This window comes from Ovis aries, chromosome 7, assembly GCF_016772045.2.
Source record: "Ovis aries strain OAR_USU_Benz2616 breed Rambouillet chromosome 7, ARS-UI_Ramb_v3.0, whole genome shotgun sequence".
NCBI classification, from domain to species: Eukaryota; Metazoa; Chordata; class Mammalia; order Artiodactyla; family Bovidae; genus Ovis; species Ovis aries.
The window spans coordinates 70,890,071-70,894,852 of record NC_056060.1 but is presented as its reverse complement, the minus strand read 5'-3'; the positions used below and the strand labels follow the sequence as shown (position 1 = coordinate 70,894,852).

The following is a 4,782-nucleotide window of genomic DNA, read 5'->3' as shown; positions in this document are numbered from 1 at the left end:
AGAACAGACAGTTTTATGATTGCCTGAGAAGAAAAGGAAAGATGACAGAGTTGCTATAAAAATGAAAGGCCTTTTGGTGTATTAACAGCTGAAAACATTACAGCTTAAATGAAGATGTGAAACAAAAAATCAGCTTAAAACTGCAAATTAAAAAAAAAAAAAAACTTGTGCAGAAGGTTTGAAGCATATGGACACCCACCCAGTTTGCAAAGAGGGCAATGGGAGCCCCAGACTTTAGCTTATTAAAGATGACCTTTCCCCTCTCTAAAATTTCAAAGCTGACGTTTCAAGTGCTGAGCAGACTGTGTGCCATATGTAACATGACCTCAGCTCCACTCTGCCTGAGCACTGATGGCATCACTAATGAGAGGTGAAAGGTCCTTTTCTTGCAGCTTTTTCAGAAACCTACCAACTCTTGCCTGTGAAGTAAGGCCCCTCCCTCCCCCCAACCCTTGATTTCAAGAGAACTGCATTTAATACACAGCCTCAAAACACTTTTATTACCGGTCGATTTGCTTATAGCCACAGCCAAATGGCAGGATGTACAATCACATGCAGAAGAAAATATTTATTTTGACTCACAAGCCAAAGGGATTAAGAGAACATTGTATTAACCTTGCCTTTCATCTGTGTTTTAAAGGGAAATTCTCCAGAGGCGTCCATTGAAGTTCTGTTTTTTTAAATATAAAGTGTATCAAAGACTTTTAGGAGACCAGGTGTGTGTTTATCTGACTATCTTTTAAGAAGCTGCTTCAGAGACTGCAAAAAGATGTATGTTCAGGAATCTATTTCAGGGATTCTTACCAGCCAGCTAGTTACCCAACCCCCACTCCCTTCCCTGGCTTCTCGCCCCCCCAGCCCCCCTTGCTGCTTCGAAACAAAATAGCTTCTTTCCAAGCAGGTTGTTATCATATTCATGGCATGGTCAATTTCCGTTTGCCAAGAAAATATTTAGGCTGATCAAAGACATTAGAAAATCGGATGAATAGAAACAGACGTTCCCACAAGAGAAGCGTTTCTCAACGTGAAGAGGCAGGCGGATTGCAGCCCACCCAGTTACTCCTAGGAAATAGCTCTCCTGCTAAAGGCAGAACTATGGGGTCACCTGGATTCTACTGGAAGGGCTATGGAAGAGTCCGGAAATTCACGTGGAGACTGGAGCTTGGGACTCTCCGATGGCGGACATGTAAGGAGATGATCGCTTCTAGTATCTATCAGCAAACCTAGAAGGCCTTTAATTACATCCATTAACACAGAGGGACCTTTCAAGACTGAAGATGAGTAAGTTTGAGATCCTTTTGTTTTGCTTCGACTGGTTTGTTATGAGCATGGAAAGACACATTCTTTGTAGATGATACAGGAATTTCTCCTGAAGTAGTGTAAATTAAGTTTCCTAGGTTTGAGTGGGAGAATGGCTGACAGTAATTGTCCTTGGGACCCTTTGGTTTCCAGAGTGTGCGCCCAGGCCAATCGATGAAAGAAAGAAGGGCCTTCCACCTCCTCCTTGTTCCTCGGCAAGACGCAGCCAAATCAGGTGAGGTCATTTGCTGCGGCGCTTCGACGTGAAGGCCTGGTTGGCGTTGCGGTTTTCTTCCGCGGGCTCCTGAAAATTGAAAAAAAAACAAAACAAAAAACTGAAAAGCCGGCCCCGCTCAGGCAAAGGAGATCCGGGTTCTCTCCCACCCCCTTGCTTGCCTTGGCCACATCGCGGCACCTCAATCGCCAGTGAAGCGTCGCAGACCTTATACCGACGCCTCCAGTTTTCCAAAGGAGAAAGCGAGGGAGGGAAGCCAACTGTGGGGGCCCCTTTAGGGCCAAAGAAGTCTCGCTCGGGGCCACGCGGCGCTAGCAAGGCCGCAGCAGAAGAAGCGGTTGCTGGGCTGTGGGCTGAGAATCCGCTCGGCCACCCTTGGCCCTCCCTACAGCGCGTCCCTCACCGCCCCCCTCCCCCGCCCCGGGCTTGACCAGGCAGATTTCCTTTCCTGTGCTTTCTTTCTTCCCTTTTTTTTTTTTTTTTTTTCTTTCGGTCGGTTCCTGCCGGCCAGGCCAGGGATCCTTTGCCAGGAAGACAGCGCCCTCTCTCTCCTCCGGCCGTGCCCGCCGCTGGGCTGCGCCCCATCCCAGTTCCGCTGACCTGCCCTGGCCTCCTTCTCGCCCCCTCCCTCCCCGGCCCTGTCCCTTCCTTCCTTAAGCCCCTATGCCTCTAGGCTCCCAGAACCACTTCGGGGAACAGCCCGAGAGAGCGGCGGAGTCCTAAGTCTTCTCACGTTCAGACCACTGGTCTGGCCGGAACGCCGGACCCCTGGCTGCAGAACTGGGCGGAGCCGTCCCCAGCGCAGACGCAGCGCCCGACAGCTCGAGCGTGGCCCCGGGGAGGGGTTCCTGGCGGCGGGGCGGGGGTTAGCCCGGCTCCCCCAGACTGGGCACCGCGGGCGGGGCTGCGAGTACGCTGCGCGGCAGGGTCTCCCGGGCGCCGGCGCACACCTGGCGGAGAAGCCTACCCGGGACCCGGGATGGGCCGGCGAAACGGGGATGTGGGCCTGCACGCGGGGGGATGGGTGGGGGTGGCGGGTGAACCTGAGGTAAGGAAAGCTCCCACAGCCTTGTTCCCAGCCCTAAAAGCGCCCCTCCGCACCCCCCCCCCCCGCCCCGGCTGCCTGAAAGCCTCACCCTGCAGGCTTCCAGCAGGGCTGCGCCAAGTACAGCAGCGGTGTTGGAAATGGTTGCAAAATCCAAGCCCAGCCCCAGTGGGCGAGAGGCGCGGAGGGGCATGCGTGAGTGGGAAACCTCCACCCAGCATTTCCTTCTCTGCCGCTCAGAGGACTGGGGCTTCAGACAGATGCGCGCGGCTCATTCGGGAGCAGAGGCAGTCAAGCTTCTCTGTCCGCGACAATCTGGATCCTTTAGAACCCAAACAATGTACTTGTGTGGGAATGCAGAAACATTTTCCACGGCGTGGATTTGCACCGACATAGAGGCCTGAAGCGCTCCCCTAGCCCTCCCCACAGTTCGCGGCGCCCGGAAACCCCAGGGGCCTTTCGCCTTAGGCTCACCCTGCTGCAGAGCGCAGGCGGCTCCCAGAAATGAACTAATCTGGTCACAAACCACCGGCCGGCCCTAACAAAGCGAACCTTCTCGGCAGCTCAGCGCCCAATTTGTCCGCAGCACTTTCTTCCGCAATTCAGAAGCATTATCTTGTTTTTTAAAGTATCGCGGCAGAAACGTGGCAATTATCCTGGGCTCGGGTTACGCTAAATGGCTTTGGGCTGAGAAATGGAAGAATACAAATGCCGCGAACGTGCTGATCGCTTTTCTGCCGGGCCTGGATAGGGGTAGGGAGGCGAGCTAGAAGATACCGCCAGGGAGAGGGAGGTACCGCGCAAGTTCCCCCTCTTGGTTCTCTCTCCCAAGGGCACCAACCAGAAAGACGTGTTGGGCCTTTATCCCTAGAGCTTAAGGATTCCGAGCGATGGTCTCCTTCATGGATCGTGAGAGATGGGGTCAAATCCCCGACAAGACAGGACCAGGCTTCTGGCCTCTGCTTTGGGTCAGGAAGCCGTTGGGAGCTTCAGGCATTGCTGGGATAAAGAAGAGGAGAGGTCAAGGGTCAGAGGGAGAGATGAGGAAGAATCCAGTGCCGCTTCAGGACAGCTACTCCAAAACTGAGTAGAATTGGGAGAATGGCAGGGAGAAGACAGCCACAAGGAAAGAAGAACCGGAGCGAGGCGTTCATTCCTGAGCGAGAGGCCTGGCCCGGGAGTCCTGGTGCACGCTGTAGGGTGGGAACCTGCGAGAACTGGAGAGGCCCAGAGGCCACGAGGCGTCTCCGCACCAGGGGGGGCGGGGGCGGGGGGGGAACAAATACAGAAAACCTCTAAGAATCTTCATCTCGGTCCACCGCGGTGAGTTTGGGCCTGGAAAATGGGGAGAAAACAGAGTAGCGAGAGGCGTTAGGGTGCCGGCTCCCAGCGCGCAGACGCCTTCCTCGCCCCAGCCGCCCAGTCTGCAGTGGTAGCCACGCTGTGCGCGTGTCTCTTTCCCTTTCTGCGCAAACCAGCCCCCACATCTTGAAGTAATCAGCAGCCGAGAAGGGACTCGTCCCCCTGGCATCTCAGGTTAAAGAAGGAGGTCCAGGAAAATGTGGTAGAGCCATTACAAGAAACCCGAGCCGCAGTCATCAGGGACTCCAATTGCCATCGCATTAGGATTGATTAGAGACCAGCAGTACCGTAATGACCCGGAAAGAGGGGCAGCCGGGGATTATTAATATCAGAATGTGGCAGGGAGGGGAGGTGGTCAAAGGCAGAGAGGGAAGAGCAAAGTGGGGAGGGAGAAGTTTTAAGTTACTAGTATTTATGTATAAGTGCCGGCTTACCTGAGGAAACCGGATAGTCAGTGAATCACGAAAACAATAAATCTAATTGCATCTAAAATTTTAGGAAGCCTGATTTTTTTTGGTGGGGGGGGGGGAAGGCGGGAATCATCGTGAAAACCAGACTAAGGTCTCAGTTTTCATAAACACGTAGTTTTATAAGCCTGTTGTAAAAATGTAAGTGAAGAGATGGGGAGAAGTGCTGGATGTTCACTTCCTACCAATGGGTCTCTACAAAAAGATTTAGGGAATCTATTTGTGAGTCATTTGGGGTCTTCTCTCAAGGGATATAGGGCAATAGAGTGGACATTTTTGTAAGGTCTGCAGAGGAGTAATACACAATTTTAATTGAAACAGTGATACCTGGGTAGTGATTTTTGTTTTGTTTGAGACAGGACCGATCAGGATCC

General features: G+C 52.9%; 1 long non-coding RNA gene across 1 annotated transcript; it reads right to left on the bottom strand.

Annotated features, from left to right (window-relative positions):
- Positions 1-472: 472 nt before the first annotated feature.
- On the bottom strand, positions 473-4,176 carry LOC106991287 (uncharacterized). Its single transcript, XR_001434950.4, has 2 exons — positions 2,671-4,176; positions 473-1,603 (listed from the first exon to the last, which is right to left on the bottom strand). It is a non-coding gene; the product is annotated as an uncharacterized LOC106991287 (long non-coding RNA).
- Between the last annotated feature and the right edge of the window lie 606 nt (positions 4,177-4,782).